Genomic DNA, 19634 nt, shown 5'->3' on the forward strand with positions numbered 1-19634 from the left:
CCCCTGAAATTACTCTTAAAAGAGTTAAATATACATATATTGTTACATTATCGAATTAAAAAAAAAAAAAACTTAACACACATCCCCCCTGAGGAAAATTCTAAACAACACATTTCTCCCCTAAAAAGGGTACCTCAGGTCACCTAAGGATACATGGCTGAGTCACGGGGATTGTATGAAATCACTTGACAAAAGAAATAATAAGAATAACAGGTCCTTGAATCAAGGCCCAATTAAAGTGATTTAAGCAGTTTGTAATTACCCATTCAGGGCCAGGACTATAGAAAATTGCCATTCTCTCTCTATATAAGAGAAATAAGGGGAACGTCTCTCTCTGGTCTGATTTGCCTTCAACTTCTCAGGGAATAAGCCAATAAATAACCAATCTTAGGTGCTTAACTAGGAATCTAAGTTAAAGGGGACCCTCGTCCTCTAGTGTTAGAAAAGACTGTGACTCCAAAAACTTAAACCCCAGTTTCAAGCCCTTCAGTATTGGCATAGAACTCCTGCAATCCATGCAGATTCTCAGTCAAGTCTCCATGACCATGTGGCTCTTGTTAGCATTTCTCCTGGAATCAGACAGAGAGGCATTAAATCACAGTCCCATAGTCTCAGGCTCTTCAGGTATGTATCATTATAGCAAATACATATTTGCCTTAAGCTTATATCACTGTAAAATCAAAAAAAAAAGGATAAATAATGATTATATATGTACTTCCAGTACAAGATGAGAAAAAGGAAAAATCAATTGCTCTAATTAAATAAAAAAATGTTTTAAAAATAAAAAATATATATATAGCTTAGAACTAGTGAAGGTTTTTTTTTACCCAAAAATGAGATTCATTTTCTGTGAGTGTAAATGGGTTTTACAAAATAGCAGATTCACAATGCACATTCAAATAGAGTATCATATGTAAAAAATCATATACTTGTTACAAATGTTAAATCTTGGCTAAGAGTTTCTCAACAAACTCTGTTACTGCCTCCATATCAAAATCTGATATTAAAAAAACTAAATTATCCTCAGGAATTCTAGATCCTTCTGATAGAAGTATACAGGAGCTCTCTTGGCTTCCTGTTTTAAAAAAATATCCCTGGTAGGAAATGTTCATGCTTCTACCCATTTAAGGCAACAATTTTTTATAATAAAATATATAAAAGCTTATCCTTTAAGACAACAATTCCTTAGGATCTAAAGTAAAATTTAAAAGACCCCTCATAAAATTACAATTTAAATCTCAAGACATCGAAACGTCCAAGGTTTTATGCAATTACCAATATAGAATAAAACTTAAAAGACATGTGCTCCTATAAGATGTTCATAGATGGTACATATAACAGCATTGTTCTGATACAGTAAAACCTTAAATAAATTAGGAAATATAATAAAATCATAAGCAGAAACTTCATTAGCTTAAAATGATTCAGTGCAACAGGAAAATCAATGAAATAAACAAAATTAATTCACAAAACTAATCAGCAAAATGCAGTAAGATACAGAGTCTTTTTAAAACCCATTCAGTTCTGAGGTTTTAAAAGTCCTCCCCTGGTTCAATTTAAGGTTCTTCTGATTGAGTTCTGCTGAGCTTAAGGGGTTTTTAAAGTTCAAAGTTCTAAGGAGGTATGGGGTTGAATTTCTTCCCCTGAGTTTTCAGTTTAATAATCTCAAGAAAGTTTGAATAGGCCATACGGCCCAATTAGGGGTAAACTCTAGTTCTAGTTCCAGGTGGAAGTGTGGCGTAGGGGCTAGAGAAAAGCTTAGGTCAGTTTTTAGAAAATCCCATGTGTAGAAATTGTGGGCGGGGGTGCCCCATGGAGGGCAAGAATGGAATAAAAGCATCTTTCAAGTTAAAAGTCAGTATCAAGAGAGGGGAGAGAAGGCGGGGGGGGGGGGGGCAATACTTTACAAATCTTAAGCAGCAGCCGGCTGAAGCAGCCTCTGAGATCGTGGAGCTTGGTAGCGGATGCAGGAACGGAGGTCTGTACTGGTGGGCTTGGGATTTGGCAGAGATCAGGAGAAGCAGGAAAGGAGGCCAGGTCAGAAGTCAGGAAAATCGGTGGAGATGGCAGCAGGAAACCCAGCATTTGATCGGTGTGGGTAAGAGCCACCAGGCCCCAGGCATTGGGCAAAAGAATTCACAGCCCAGTGGCAATTAAAACCATTGTCCCTTTTCCCTGAAAGGCAGCCTCGAGGCTGGGGAAAATAGGAAGAGGAACAAGAGCAGAAAAAGGGCATTTCTGAGAATCGGGGTACCAGAGCCGCATGGCTTCTTCTTAGGCTATATAAAAGATTTAGGGTCCATAATCCAAACTTCTGGTTCGCCAAACTGTTATACTAGCAATAAGACTCCAGCAAAAAGACTCCAGCTTATTACTAAGATTATTCTCTATAATATGCTGGGATTTATACCAGGAATGCAAGGATGGTTTAATATAAGGAATCCATCAACATAATTAACCATATCAATAACCAAACCAACAGAAATCACATCTCAATAGGGGCAAGAAAAGCCTTTGACAAAATACAACACTCATTCCTATTGAAAAACACTAGAAAGCATAGGAATAGAAGGGCCATTCCTCAAAATAATAAACAGTATATTTTTAAAACCATCAGCAAACATTATCAGCAATTGGGACAAGTAAGAAGCCTTCCCAATAAGATCAGGAGTGAAGCAAGGATGCCCATTATCACCTCTATTGTTTAATATTGTTCTAGAAACACTAGTCACAGCAATTAGAGAAGAAAAAGAAATGGAAAGTATTAGTCAATGAGGAAATTAAACTATCACTCTTTGCAGATGATATGATAAAAAACCTCAGAAAATCAACTAAAAGACAAGTGGAAATAATTAACTTTAGCAAAGTTGCAGGGTACAAGACAAACCCACATAAATCATCAGGATTTCTATATATTTTCAACACAATTCAGCAGCAGGAGTTAGAAAGAGAAAGATTTAAAATCACTCTTGACAATATAAAATATTTAGGAATCTATCTGCTGAGACAAACACAGGACATATATGAACACAATTAAAAATATTTTTCACACAAAACTAGATCTAAATAATTGGGAAAATATTAATTGCTCATGAGTAGAATGAGCTAACATAACAAAAATGACAACCCTACCCAAAATAATCTACTTATTCAGTGCCATGCCTACCAAACTATCAAAAAACTTTGTATAGAATTAGAAAAAAATATAACAAAGATCAAGGATATCAAAAGAAATAATGAAAAAAAGTGAAGGATGGGAGCCTGGCAGTACTAGCTAAGAGACAGAAGGGTAGATCAATGGAAAAGACTAGGGGTAAATGACCTCAGCAAGCTAGTGTTCAATAAACCCAAAGACCCCAGCTTTGGGGGCAGGAACTCGCTATTTGACAAAAACTGCTAATAAAATTAGAAAACAGTATGGGAAAAATTAGTTTTATATCAGTATCTTACACCCTATACCAAGATAAATTTAAAATGGGTAAATTACTTAAATAAAAAGAATGAAATCATAAATAAATTAGGTGAACAAAATGTAAAATGAATGACTTTGACTATATCAAATTAAAAAGATTTTATACAGACAAAACCAATGCAACCAAACTTAGAAGGAAAGCAATAAACTGGGAGAATATTTTTATAACAAAACTCTCTGGCAAAGGCTTAATTTCCCAAATATATAAGGAACTAAGTCAAATTTACAGAAAAAACAAGTCATTCCCCAATTGACAAATGGCCATGAATAGGCAATTTTCACATGATGAAATCAAAACTATCAATAAACACATCAATAAGTGTTCTAAATACCTCCTGATTAGAGAAATGCAAATTAAAACAACTCTGAGGTACCACCTCACACCTAGCAGACTGGTCAATATGGCAGCTGTGTAAATGGAATTAGCTTGAGCCCATTCATAGTCAAAAGTCTACCCATCCTAGGCGTAGAAATGATGTAATCCTCACCTTCCCTAGTGGGGAGGGGAGACGAGTTACCCACAGGTGACAATGAGTAGCAAATCTAGAACAAGGGACTGCCCTTTGGGCAGTCCAAATCAATGTAGAGACTGCCATTTGTCCATTTGAATTAGAGGTGGACCCACAGGAAGTGACGAAGGACACTATCTCTTTAAGTATGTTACTGACTTCCTGTGGAGGCAGTTCCAGCTTCGAACTCGGTGCTGAAGGATCTCCTGAGACCACAGACAGCTTACACTCTGTATTGTCATGTGGGTAAGTTAGGCTGACTTCCTTGGCCTAGCTGGGCCGCTTCCAAACTCTGCCTATCTGGCTGTTGGGCCTTGTGGCTTAAAGCTTCATTTATTTAGCCTTTAACTCTCTTGCTCCGTCCAGGCCTTTGGCCTGGACTAGCCTTTCCCTTTTTCTTTATTCCTACTCCTTACCTACCAGATTGTAAATAAACTCCTCAACCCGATGATGACTTGGGTCTGATTTAATTACGGAATCAACCTGAATCGTTGATTCCTGGTGGCCACACTATAAATATATTATCTATAAAATACCCTAAATTTTCCTTTTTACACAGCAAAGGAAAATGATAAATGTTGGAGGTGTTGTGGCAAAAATTGAGACACTAATATACTGCTGGTGGAGTTGTGAATTGATCCAACCATTTTGGAGGGCAATTTGGAACTATGCCCAAAGGGCTTTAAAAGAATGACTGCCCTTTAATCCAGTCATACACTGTTGGGTTTGTACCCCAAAGAGATATTAAGGAGAAAGATTCATACAAAAATATTTATAGCTACGTTCTTTGTGGTGGCAAAAAAAAATTGGAAAATGAGGGGGTGTCCATTGATTGGGGAATGGCTGAACAAATTGTGGTATCTGATGGTGATGGAATATTATTGTATGAAAGGAATAATAAACTGGAGGAATTCCATGTGAACTGGACAGATCTCCGGAAATTGATGCAGAGTGAAAGAAGCAGAACCAGGAGAGCATTGTATACTTAGACTGATACATTGTGGCACAATCGAATGTAATAGACTTTCCTACTAGCAGCAATGCAATGATCTAGGACAGTGATAGGCAACCTTTTGAGCTTGGTGTGTCAAAATTCACCAAAAAACTGAGCATAACTTGGGTGGTATTTCACTTCAAGAAAAAAAAACCATAATTTCACAATTTTTATGGTTTAAATAACAAAAATATGTAATTGTAATATATAACTGTATTTTATAAACCAAAACAGGTAAATTAATATAGGTAGAAATTGTCATCTATAGTGCATGGAGTGTCCTACACTATGCTACAGGAAATGTTTCATCCTCAGCATTCAGCCCCATACTTCTGTGTATGTGGCCGTGTGTCATCAATACTGACACACATGTCATAAGTTTGCCATCACCAATTTAGGACAATCCAGAGGAACTTATGAGAAAGAACACTATTCACATCCAAAGAGAGAATTGTGGGAGTAGAAATGCAGAAGAAAAACACATAAACTAGGTGATTGATCGATATGGATATGATTAGGGTTTTGATGTTAAAAGATTGCTCTATTGCAAATATGAGTAACATGGAAATAGATTTTGAACAATGGAACTGCTTATCAGTTCTGGGAGTGGAGAGGGAAGAGTAGAGGGAGAATCATGAAGCATGTAACCATATATAAGAAGGAGGGTAGCATATAGTTGGGGTATATTCTGGTAACCCTTGACTTGGTTATGGGCCAAACCACCCCTCCTTACTAGGGAGACTCATGGGATTATTTCACAAGTGGAGGTTCCCCAATATAGGTAAATTAGGGATGATTAGGTAGGGGGAGATATTATCTATTGAACAAACCCCAAAGGACCCATGGCAATTGCTCAGAGCTGGGTTAAATTAACTCAAGCCATCAGTTTCTGCCAATAGCAAAAAGCAGTTTAAAATGGAGCGCAATCCAACTTCCTCCCACAACTCACAAAGATGTAGTTAGTCTCCCTCCCTGCTATTCAGATCTGCTGCTATTCAGATCTGACTTTAAATCTCAATTGGGGTTTATTCAGGCATAAAACAATTCAAGAGGTAAAGGAAAAGAATATCAGGAAAAAGGGTAGAGGAGATTCTCAAAATCCTAATATCAGACTCTCTCAGGGTTGGGCAGTAACAGAGATTTCTTCTGTAGTTAATCTCAGTTAACTAACCCAAACCCCCAGTCAACTACTATCCTAAAATACTATAACTAGCTGAAAGAAGGAATTTTTCAATTAAGGTTCAAGCAAGGTTAGATAGCCCTCAGGGGGTTCCCCCCACCAGAGTCCGGGCTCCTGGCCAAACTCAGCAACTGCAATATTGCATCTTCAACATTGTTCAATGAAGTTAAAGGATGGATTGGGCTAATTGCAGTAATTGAAGATCTCTGGGAAACTCTCAAAATTGGAGGTTTGAGGTACGCCAGGTCCCCCAGGATCTCTCCTCCCACCTCCCTGTCCTTCCAAAGTTGAGTGAACAGCAAGTGTGTCTGTAAGAATCTTCCCATAATCCTCATCTCTCCTGCTAACTGTCCTTCTTCCTGGGTTCTCAATATTCCATCAGAGAATTTTCAAAAAGCAGTCTTGCTTGACCTTTTTCCCAATCTTACCTAGTCCATTACATATGGAAAAATATTCTAAATAAAAAAAGGGAAAAAAATTAAGGGGTCAAAGAACAAATCATATAAACAATAGATAAATAAAACTAAGAGGATTTTTTTCAAATATCAATAAAATGGGCAAGCCATTTGTTCATTCTCATTTCTCTTTTAAAGTACTCTGGAACATAATATTTTGGTTGTATGTCATCTATCTCATTGAGATATATTGGACTGTTTTCCATTGTTTTGCATTAGTTTTTCACAGATATCTAGACTAATTTACTAAAAGTGGAGGCCATATTTCCTTTTACTATTCATGTATTTCCTGCTGATGTGTCTACTGGTATTCAAGGTCTCTTAACTTTTTTTCCTGAAGTCTTTGGTAACTTCAATCTTTTTTTTTTTTTTTTTTTTTTTTAAATTTCTCCTAATGCTAACTTTCTTATCCATCTCCCAGGATTGTAGTGAGGCTTAAAGGAGATAGTATTTAAAAATCCCTTACCACAGTGCCTGGCACATAATAGGTAATGTATAAATGCTGGCTATTGTTACTATTATTATTAGGGAGTGGTATGTGATATTTAGCTTGTTTTCAAATCCAAGTAGCCTGTTCCATTCTCTAGGTTCCTCTATTTTTATGCAGAAGTCTTTTGCAACACATATTTCTATCTTTGACCCTTGCCACCAAAGCCTCATCAAACCTTATACCTTAATATAATAACATTAATAATAAGAATATAATATAATATAATAATAAATACCTTAGAATGGAAAGAGAGAGGACTGTGGGGGTTGGCTTTTGTGGAATTTCTTTTTTGAGTTTTTTGGGGGGCTCCAATTATCTTGATATCATAGATAATTGCATAGCTTTATTTTTAATGCCTAATATCTATTTTAGAGAAGTTTGAGAGATTGTGAAGATCAAAAAAAAGTCCAATACTCCATTTTGTTGGTTTCATAACCCAGAAGTCATCCCCTTCATGTTTAAGGAAGTTAGTGACTGTCGTTTTAGAATATAATTTTTTAAAAATCATGCCCCTTGATGAAAAATATTTAGTGAACAATAGATATCATTCTAGTTATGTCCTACCTTTCTCAGAGTAGCCAGCCTTTCCTGCTCCCCTCCAGGCAGGAATCAGTATCCTCTAAAAAGGTTAGGGCAAGATTACAGAGATAATAAAATCCCTGCAACCTGACTTTAGATCATCCACAAAGACATACATATCTTATATATGTGGGCAGCACATACTTTATTCATTCTATTTGAAGTTTTCAATTAAATTCTCATGGGATCATATTCAGTTATCTCCCTTATGTGAAAACAACTAATTTCTTGACTTGGTTAAAGAAATGAGTTTTTATTGTATGCATGGACTTTAGTTATCTTCTGACTCCCTTGTTCAGAGCCACACATTGCCTGAATGCCTGTACTGTTTCCCCATTTCTCCTTGCCTGCCCCAGATATACTTCAGTGCTCTTCTGATGTAAGGGATCCAATTATAATCTCTTCACCTTGATTAAAGACTCTTTATTACTATTACCACTTTGGTAGTTTTATTTTATTCAGGCTGACATATGCACTTAAATATATATCCTTAACAGTGCTTTGAGTGCAGTTGACATTTAGTATGCATCTGTAGACCAGAAATTTATGTGCACAAATGCTGCTTTTGCATGGGCATTAAATAAATGCCATTGTGAAATCTATTTAATGAAAAAGAAATTCTCTCACTAGTATTTCTCTTCTATTATTTGATTATTGATATGCTATGACTGAGCTTTATTTCTTCAGCTCCCTGATCAGTTTCTAAAATGCATAAGATGATACTAAAGCTGGAATCACCTTACTTATTTTGGAAACTCTGATCAGTTTGCTAAAGAAAACTGAAGCAGTTACTACCCAACACTTTAAATATAATCAGTTAAGTGATAGAAAATAGGTCCCTGAAAGCAATTGTGGTCTAAAACCAGAGATATTTTCCACCAACAAAAAACACAATGTCATTTGTGATGAAGTGCAAAAACTGACACATTTGGGGTTTTGCTTCCTTTAATAAAAAAAATTATTTTTTCTGGTTTTTTTTGTGAGATTTCCCCTTACCTCTCAGGGGACAATCCCTCCCCTAGCCCTTTCAGCTAATGAGTTTTGTTAGCTCATTTTAATTATGTTGTATTCCCACAAGAATTTCCAGATTACAAATGGTTTTGTTCCAAGGTTCCTATTACAAAGTATCATGTTGCCCAGAAATTATCAGGTGACCTACATTAGTTTTGAATTTCTGAAAAGTCATTAAGCAAAGTAACTCTCGAGCTACCGGAAGAGAGGGCAGTTGTCACAAGTCCTTAGCCAATATTACAAACCTAAAACTGAGTTACAAAAGCAAACAGAATACTATCTCCTGTACATAGCCACAAACAAAATAACCTGATAATTGAAAGTCAGATAAGGACACTTAAATAAAAATAAAAGTAGAAGTGTTCCAAAGCAAAACCAGAAAGGTTGACATAATGTCAGAGAAGTGCTCTCAAGGTCAATAAGAGCAACACAGAGAAAAAGAGAGTCAGAGGGAGGTATTTTAGATAAAAATTTGCTGCAGAGGGCCTCTGCTTAAATTCCTGAGTTGGTCATATGCTTCTCATGAAGCATGAGTCATTTCACCTTAAACCCTTTTTCACAGACAAGGAAACTAAGGTTCAGAGAGATAAAAATTCAGGTAGGTATGGTTCCCCCAAAGTTATTGGGGGGCAGTGCTAAGTGGTAGAGCTGACACACCATGTCTTCTTTTCTCTCAAACTGGGGCCCCTTCCACTGCCCGTGTAATAGGGATAATGGCCTTTACATCCCAACGTGTTGTTGTGAGGATCATAAAATATGGGAATAAAAACTTTATCCTCCCAATGTACCATATGAACACTGACAAAATATTATTAAATGTATTTTCACATATGATTTCTAATTTCCAGTGAAAGCATTTCATGCATATAATTTTGATTAATCCTCAGAATAGTCTGATGAAACAACCTTCCCACAAGAATACTGAAAACAAGGGAAAGTGCCTTGCCCAAAAATATACAATGGTTAGCACCAGAGGCAGAGACAGAAAAAAAAATGTCCTCAGCTTAATAGCTCCTTGAGATACATGATATCCTCTGTCCTGTTTTTTATGAGGCCATATTGATATGGCTATTAAACTGCAATTCCTTGTGTTGCAATCCCTATCACTCATAACTGTATTTCCTGATAGCTTTGAAGTGTAAAGACAATGCCCTTCCTCTTCACTGAGCCTGCCTGTGGCAAACTTGTGCCTGGGATAAAGTAGTGCCTCAGTAAACAATTGGCATCTTCTCTCTTTTCCAGGACCTAGGCAATTTGGTTGTCAATTAATCACTTGATAAATTTGAAATTCACCACTGCTGTATTTACGAATTGTGAAAGTGATTAAGCCTCCGATTAAACCTAAATCACCATTCCCACTGCTGGAAGTTCCTTCTATTAACTGCACTTTCATATACATGGGATTGTGTTGGTTTAACAGTTGTCTCTCTGGGGAAAAATCTGAACAAGACACACTTTTAAGTTAAATCTGAATTATTTACACTTCTACTCGTCAATCAACAAAAAAAATGAATCAAGCTCTTATTTGCTGATTTCTGAGGTATAATTGGTTGAAACTGGCTCTAGTACACCTCTAATACATACGCTACTACAGTGGGAGACAGAACATGCTACTCTCTCTAACTGAAAGGCAATGTATGTAACAGAGTGATGTGTTTGATGTGGTAATAAATGTGTAACATTTATTACAAAGGTTTCTTTCTTTTTTTGTTAACTTGAAGGTAGGTTTCACTCTTCATTCCAAAACCTGGAGCTATCTTCTAGTCTTTCCTCAAGTAACATACTCCAGTGTGGTAGTTCTTATTTTGTGAGAGTATTAGAACACCCTTTTCCTTCCTGCTATCATTCTGATTTCAAGCTTTTAATCATTTTATATATACTGTTTTTGTATTTCCTTTATTTTTTCTTATATCCCTCTTCCATTGTCTCCTCAGCAAACCATCTCTTATAACAAAGACTGGGAAATAAAAAAGGGAAAAGCTATTCAGCAAAACTAACCAATGTTAGGAACATGAAACATGTTCTATGACATTCTATGAACTTGGGGGAGTATTGGGAGCTAAGATGATAGAATAAAGGATGCTCCACTCCCCAATCCTTATACACACACACACACACACACACACACACACACACACACACACACACACATCTCAAAGCAAAGGAAAACTGAAGGAACACATCTCACTTGGGTAAGAAAAGAGAAGGCCAGGTAGCACAGCATCCGCTAGAATTGGCAGAACTTAGAGCAGCCCAATACTTCTCAACTCTGCCAAAAGCAACAAAGCTGCAGAACAAGTAGGAACAAAGCCCAAACCATCCATACAGGTATAGAAGTCAGAGAAGGCAGGAAACTCTGCACTCCCTGAGGGGATGAGAATGCAGAAAGGGGGCCTGGCTGAGTAGCAGCAAACCCTGAGGTAGGGGACCTGCCTAGCCCAAGCCATTTAGCAGGGGCAAGGGACCAGCTCTGTTCATGAAACAAGAGTGAAATAGCTAACACAGGGTGCTGAATATAGCTGGATAAAATAATTGCAAACCTCCCCAGAGCAAACCAGTAGGGCCACCTACTCGACAGACACATCATAAGAAATAAAGGTAGCTGGGCCCACCCTAAGTATGAGAGAAGAACACTCTGCAAGCTTGGAGCAATGCGTCTTCTACCCCAGAAACAGAAATATTTCAACAGATAGATAAGGTAAAGGAGGGAGAAGTGGGGAACTTAGAAAAATGAGTAAAAGACAAAAAAAACCCAAACCCCTGACCATAGAAAGTTACTTCAGTGAGAGGGAAAACCAAAATACCAACTCTGAAGAGGACAATAATGTCAAAAAAGAAACATATGAAGGCTCAGAGGAAAGTATGAAAAGAGCTCCGGGCCCCAAAAGAAGGCCTGGAAGAACTTGAAAAGAAGTTTAAAAACTACATAATAAGAGAATTGACAGAAAATCTCAACAGCTGGGAAAAATATACTGAAAAAATCAACTCGTTAAAAGGCCAAAAGGAAAAGGAAGCATAAAAATACATTGAAGAAAATGATCTCCTAAGGCAGTGATGGGCAAATTTTTTAAAGTGAGGGCCAAAGGAAAAGAAATGCTCATCTGTCAGTCTGTTTCTAAGGCAACTCTTTTGAAGTTTCATTGCATTTTATCTTACTCATTGTATTCATCAGATTAGGAATAATGTCCTGCAGCCAAATAGAACATTTCAGGGGGTTGCATCTGGCCCACAGGCAGTAGTTTGCCCATCACTGTCCTAAGGAATAGAATGGATGAAATAGAATGGACCAAATGGAGATGGAAGCCAAATAAAAATTTATGAAAACAGCTCTTTAAAAAGTAGAATTGGTCAAATGGAAAAGGAAACACAAAAAAAACAAGGAAGAAAAAAAGTCCCAAAATTTTAGAACTGTATTGATGGAAGCTAATTCAATCATAAGATATCAGGAAACAATAAGATAGCATTTTTAAAATGGAAGAAAATCTTAAATATATCACTGGAAAATGACTTACCTGGAAAATAGATCCAGTAAGCATAATCTAAGAATCATCAGAATATCTGAAAGCCACAATCAAAAAAAGAGCCTGGACACAATACTTAAGAAATCATCAGGGAAAAACTACCTGATATCCTTGAACAAGAGGTAAAAATAGAAATTGAGAAAACCCACTAACTACCTACTAAAAGAGACCCCCAAATAAAATACTATTATAGCCAAATTCCAGAACTCGCAAACCAAGGAAAAAAACGAGAAGAAATCATCAAGTAGCCAGAAGGAAACAATTTAAATATTGTAGAACCTTAGTCAGGACTACATGGAACTTAGCAGCTTCTACATTAAAGGACCAGAAGAGATGGCTTATGATAGTGATGGTGAACTTATGGCATATGTGCCAAAAAGGGCATACAGGGCCCCCTCTGTAAGTATGACTGCAGTTGGCCACCAGAGTTCATTACTAGAAAGCCAGAAGTACTTAAGGCAGAGCTGTTCTCCTCCTCCTCTCTGTGTGCCTGAGGACATTCCTCACTTCACCTGCCCCTTCATCCAGCATCCCAATGGGAGCGCTTCCTCCCTCCCTTGACTGGGGTAAGAGGGAGTCTAGGGGGCGAAGTGAGGGGACAGGGCTTGTACTTGGTTTCAGGGTGGTAAGCATGTCACTCAGTCTTGGGGAGCCTGGCATGGCACTCAGTCTGGGGGATGGGCTGTGGGTGGGGCCCAGCACTCTGTCTCTAAAAGGTTTGCCATCACTGGCATATGACATTTTGAAAGGCAAAGGACCCCAGGACTACAATCTAGAATTACATACCCAGAAAAACTGAGCATATTCCTACAGGGGAAAAAAACTGATGTTCAACAAAATAGAGGAATTTCAGACTTCCTGACCAAAAACCAAAGCTAAAAAGAAAATCCGATGAGCAAATTCAATACTAAAGAGAAGCATAAAAAAGGAATGTGAAAATGTAAGGTTTTGATAAGATTGAATTATGTATATTTGTGAAATTGAAATTATTGAAGATATTTCTAATTATGTTAATTTGGTTGAGCTTCCTTTTTATCAAGGAATGATGAAATAATCTGAGAAACAGGTGATCAAACAGAACAGAAGTAGCCTCTACTTAGGCCTGACATACTAATGACATCCTACATTGAGCCTTCCTGCTTCTTCCCTTGCTTTGCTTGTTAGACTTCCTACCTTGACATCTGCAGTGGCCCTTCCACCCTTTCTCTCCTGTTCTTTTGTTTCAATGACCCAGTCTCTATATGATTTATTCAAATGTTTCAATCTCCATATCCACCAATGTTAGTTCAGTACCCCAAAACCACATATAAAGTCTCTTTGAGGTTCCCTCAGAGAGCCAGTAATAAGCTTACTGCTCCACATGCATGCTGCTTTACTCAATAAAAAAAAAGGTTCATACCTGACTCCTGTCATTTTGTGCCTCATTTTATAATTTGGTTTCAGAAGTAGGATTGAATTGAAGATCTCCATGAACCCAGTCTAACTTTGTACCAACGGGCAAGGTACCTGCTGGAACCTATTGAGCTCCATTGTCACTGCAGAGATTCTGACTAGATAGGAGTTATCTCAACTTCAATCCCTTGATTCCCAGCCTCTTTGTTGGTAGTAAAACACACACACGCGCGCGCGCGCACACACACACACACACACACACACACACACACTTACCCTTTATTAAGTAAAGTCTGGATGGGTCACAATATCCGTGTAAGTACAAAGTTCTGTTCTCCTTAAGGTGGAGGACCTGGTTAGCCAGAATTAGTTTAGGGATAGGTAGGATTAGTTAGGATTAACTAAGAACTGAAGCAATCTTCACATCAGCCAATCCCCACACCTTACCCAGTCCTCGGGAAAGACTGTTCCTACAGTCCCTGTGTTCTTTTTCAAAGTAAAAACTACACAGAAAACACCTAAAACAAAGAAATTAAAGGAGGGTGATGAGGATTCAATAGATGGTTCCTTTCCAAACCCTGAACCCCATACCCACTATGAAGCCACGACATTCCTTTACCTCCTGGAATCAATCCAGGTTAGCAAACTTTTAAAAAAGTCTCCCAAATCCCAGAAAGTATCCTGTAGCTTTTGCCAAGCAATTTGAAATCCTTTGCTTGATCTATAAACCTGATATCCCTGCCCTGATTCAGCTGGCAAAACTAGCTGTTGGGCACAGGCACTCTGACCATTGACTTACATGCACTTGATTGGCTGATCTCACTCTTAAAGTTCGATGGGGGTGACTGAGGAATGTGGTTGGACAAATTGCTGCAACTCTTCTGGAGGCTATATCCATGGCCTTTTTTTGCCTTGTGGACTTGTCCAAAGTCTGGACCATAGTTTAGAAAGAGGGTGAGTCAGTCTATGATTATTACAATAGATTCATTAAAAGCTATGGTGCCAATTCTGGGCCATAGTAGTGGGATCCTAGTCAATTTTTACTCTATGTTATTCAGAGTTCTCCTGAAAGTAGATGTTCAGGTTGTTTTGTTTTTTTTTAACCCTTGTTCTTCGGTGTATTGTCTTATAGGGGAAGAGTGGTAAGGATGGGCAATGGGGGTCAAGTGACTTGCCCAGGGTCACACAGCTGGGAAGTGGCTGAGGCCGGGTTTGAACCTAGGACCTCCTGTCTCTAGGCCTGACTCTCACTCCACTGAGCTACCCAGCTGCCCCTGATGTTCAGGTTTAAATGAATGTCCTAGATTGGCAACATCTGGAAATCCAGACCTTTCTCGGGACATTTGCTTGATACCAGGATTCTGTGGGTTGAAATTAAGAGCAGCCAAATGAAACCCAAGGCCAAGCTGTTCTCTCAGTACCTCAACTGATGACCCCCAAATCAGGGAATTTCCATTTTTATAAGAAATGTGGGCAGAAGAAGAAAAAATTTTGTAAGCAGGGTTGCTGGCATGGTATATAGGGCCCCAGAGAAAGGAAAGTTTATTGGGGTAGGACTAATCCCCCTTCCCCAAGCCAGGACCCATCATTCATGGGACCCTTATATCCTCATTGAAGTTGCTCTGGGGACCATAGGATGTTCTCCATGTTTCACCACTAAGGGATACTCAATTACTATTTGTGGACAGCCATTGTCTGTCCTGGTTGACTCTGGGCCATTATCATTAAACTCACCTATTTACTTGCAGGGTCCCCTCAGAGAAAAGAAATGATAACCATTGTGGGGATTTCCAATCAAGCTTTTTCTGTCCCATTATCTGAGCCCCTTGATTTCAGGTTGAGAGTCTGGAGGGACAACATCCTTTCCTGCTCCTTCTTATGATCTCTGATGCATGTCTTATAGGATGAGATTTTCTCTCCAAATATAATGCCCCCCCTCAGGTTCTTACCCTGTCTGCATCTGGCCCCCTAGTCTGAACTTTATGCATCTCTCTGATCTCTCATCTCCCAATATATTCTGCCCTAGACAAAGTCTTCCAATCTCTTTGGATAGTTTACTCAACTGACATTGATGAGTGTCTCACACTCCATCTTTGCCATCCATGTTGATCTTTCCAAGTCATTACTTTGAATTCTCCAGTACCCTCTCAGCACCACCATCATTTAAAGTGGACAACCAATTATTTCCAATATCCTCTCTAAAGGCCTTATAATCCCTTGCATTATCCCTTGTAATACTCCCAGTTTTTCCAGTCTGGAACTCTGGTGGATGTGGATGGAGACTTGTCCATGATCTAAGAATAAATTGCATTGTTTCCCCCCATGCTCCAGTGGACCCCAACACCCATACTTTGCTTAATCTAGTCCTATCTGATGCCCAATTTTTCACTTGCATGCACCTTCACAGTGAGTTCTTCTCAGTTGAAATCTCTCCTGACAGCCAATGCTTTCACCTGGGAGGTTTACTAATACAGTCTTACCACAGAGCCATGCCAAATCTCCCTCCTATTTTTCCCAAGTCCTAAGTCATGACCTGGCAAATCTTAACTTTTCTGTGTGATCCACTCTGCTACAGTATGTTGATAACCTACTTCTTTACTCTCCATTCTTTGAGAGGTATACTGACGACTTTATTCTCCTCCCCAATATGCCTCATGAGACAAGTCACAATTTTCTTGGACTAAGATGAAGTTCCTTGGCCATGTCCTCTCTTATGACAGGCTTTATCTAGACTCAGACTTAAGGGTGTTTTAGCTTTCCCTGTCCCATCTTCCAAATAGCAGCTTTGAGTTTTTCTTGGCCTTTTTGAGTACTCCCCCCTCTAGATCCTCAGGTTCTCTGCCCCTGCCTTCCCTCTTTACAATATGTTAAGCACTGAAGTGTCTGAACCCCTTCATCTTGAGGGACTTTCATTGAGTGTCTTTCAAACTTTCCAAAAATCCCTAATATCCTCTCCTTCTTTAGGGCTCATGAACTATTCCTCACTGTTCTTTTTCTTTGTGACCAAGAAAGGAGAGAATGTCTGTGATTTCCTGACAAAGAAGCACAATGGCCAATTTCAACCAATAGATACTATAGTAAGTCTTTAGATTCATTTGCCAGAGATTTCTCTATGTGTCTCAGGGAAGTCATAGCAACAGCTGAATTAATCAAAAGGATGTTAGAAGTGGTCCTTGATTCCTCCTTGACTGCTTATTTACCACATGTCTTTGAAACATTCCTCAGTTGTCACAACACTCAACATCTATCTTCCAGCCAATTAAGCAACCTTTAAGTTAGTCTACTGAGTAATTTTAACATCATAATCCAGAGTCAGGACTTGAACTCAGCAATCTTCCTCCCAGAAGACCCCAGTGACCTGCATCAAACTGATCATGATTGTGTTAAGCTTTTACTCTAGTTGCTGTCTCCAAGAATGGATATGAAGGAGACACCACTACATCTAGAAGATGTTTGGTTTACTGCTGAGTCCTGCCTGAGAAATGAGAAAGGTGAATGAGTGGGTAGATCTGAAATAACCACCCCCACCTCAGAGGTGATCAAAAAGGGCTATCTGCTTAACATCCAATGAGCCCAGTATACCAAACTCACATCACTAACTCACTTGTGTGAACTGTCTAAAGAAGAGTGACTTTGCACACTGATAGCAGATATGCTTTTGGAGTAGCACGTCTTCAAGATGTTGTGGAAACATCAAGGCTTTCTCACATCTAGTGTACAGCCAATCAAAACTAAGGCATGGTTATAGACTTTTACAATGTCTACTGTCTGAGACAGTGGCTATAGTCAAGACCATTAGGCACAATAAAGACAATACTGAAGAAATTAGGGGAAATGCTCTAGTCGATGAAGTCACACAGAGTTCAGTCATTGAGGGGAGGCCACCAACCCCAATTACAATGATTCCACTTAAGATACTACTCATTCTCACCCCAGAAGAAATCAGCCAGGCTTAGATATTTATGTTACAGCCCTCATTACAGAGTTTAATCCACCAGAAAGGATTTTGAGATGCCAAAGCAAAACTTTGGAAGGGGCGTAATGGATTGATAGTGTTACCTGATGTCCTGGTCTTCCCTAGGATGCAGTAGTTACATCAGTTCAATCACTGGGGCTAAGAGAACCTTAAAGTCCTTGTCTGGAAATACTGGTGGGGAAATTTTGAAAGGGCAGCCCAGTAAGTTTGGATATGTCTATTATCTGTCATCACCACAACTCCTCAAAACCTCTCCAACCACCAAAAGGGAAATTTCCAGGCCCTAAAGGATCTTTTGAGATCTGGCAAATAGAATTCATTCAACTCCCATCCTATGGTCATAGTCTATTTGCTTTTCCAATAGATAGAAGCTTTTCTAGTGAAAAAGGCAACAGCCTCCTTAGCTGCCAAGAGTTTAGTTGAAAAGGTCATTCCTATCTTGGGAATCCCCAGGGAAATTGACAGTGACCCAAGGACCCATTTCACTACTAGACAACCCTTCTCAGAGCTTCTAGCCTCTTTCCTTATCCTTCAGCACCTACACTGTGCATACCATTCCCAGTCCTCAGGATTACCAACAAGATTATCAAAACCCTCCTGGGAAAACTCACTGAGCAATTCACCTTGCCCTAGTTAAAGGTAACCCCAACTTGTCCTCTTACAAATGCAAGGCAGGCTCCCCATCAGCTATCCCTTTTCTAGATAGTTATAGGTAGATCCATGATTCTTTTTTACTTAGATTCAAGAATATGAGGCCCAAATACTCTAGTACTTATTGTCAAAAATCTGTCCTGGGTTGTCTCTGAATTATGTAAAACTGTGCCTGAGTCTCTTTCCTTAGACAGACAGGGTTTGGGGGCCATTCCTCTGGAGTCTGAGTACACTGGAAGTTTACTTACAGAAGCATTTCCTTGAATCCATGTGAACTGATGCCAAATTGAAACAAGTTAAATCTTTGATACACCTATCCCATCTGAAACAAGCTCCAACAGCTGTGTGGACTGCAGAACCAACAGGAGATTTAACCCTAAAGCTCACCAAGGGCCAGAAGCAACCAGCCTCGAGTGCTGACAACTCCTCTCAATGTCAGAAGATGAAAACAGATTCAGACAGTTTCCCCAAGACTTGGGACTAGAGCTGAGTAATGTCAACTCTCCTCCAATTATACTTGATTAATTTATTCACCTTTGCTTTTATACATTGCATGCTAGGCATTTGGCTACTCTACCCACCAGGCTTCCCCTAGAATAGAATACCCCCTCAGGAAACCCCTTTCATCCCTGGTGAAAGCAGCCTTCTTGAAAGATTGCTGGCCATGTGCCCAAATTAACCACACTGCTGGGACCAGAGAACTATCACTGACCCCCATCCTTTCAGAAGTATGACTGTTCAGGGATACACTTTTTTTTTTATCGCAGTGACATTGACTGTGCTCAACCAAGTAACTGTTCATCTCAAAAGCACTTTCTGGGACCCTGTAGCACCAGTAGCCTCAGGTTAAATGTTGACAGGGAATCTGTCATCTTTAGATGTGTTTTACATCTCATAAGTTTGACCAGACCATCCCCTGATTCCTGGTCTCCGGCATTTCCCTAGGAACCCCATTATTGGTAGGGAAAGTCCCTGAGGAATTCTGTAGGTTCTCTATAGACTGATTTGTTTCCAAAAATAATTCTCTGATGACTCATACTGATGCTAAGGCCAAACATCAATTCCCTGTGTTTGGATCCCTGGAACCTCATTTTGGCCAACATAATGAACCTATTTTCTCCAATAGACCAACTAGACAGCATGTTGGCAACTACTAAAAATACTTTGGGCATCCTAATTTCAATTGGACCCTCACAGGGCCTCCATCAGTTTGGGAGGTGTCAAAGAAATGTTCTTCCTGTGTAGAGACCAAGTGTACTTGATCCTCCTACAATACTGGATTGGTGGATTTGGGTTAGTTTACCTGGCTCCTGATTTCCAAATGCTCTATGGCCTGCCTTATTCACCCAATCTTTATTTCCCCTACCAACCAAACTGTGTGCAATGTGCCATCTGGCAGGCTGA

The 19634-nt window shown here is 39.0% G+C and overlaps 1 pseudogene; it reads right to left on the reverse strand.

Moving 5' to 3' along the window:
* Positions 1 to 1912: 1912 nt before the first annotated feature.
* Positions 1913 to 19634, reverse strand: part of LOC123251023 — an 85539-nt pseudogene continuing 67817 nt past the window's right edge.

The sequence above is a fragment of the Gracilinanus agilis genome, chromosome 1, assembly GCF_016433145.1.
Source record: "Gracilinanus agilis isolate LMUSP501 chromosome 1, AgileGrace, whole genome shotgun sequence".
NCBI classification, from domain to species: Eukaryota; Metazoa; Chordata; class Mammalia; order Didelphimorphia; family Didelphidae; genus Gracilinanus; species Gracilinanus agilis.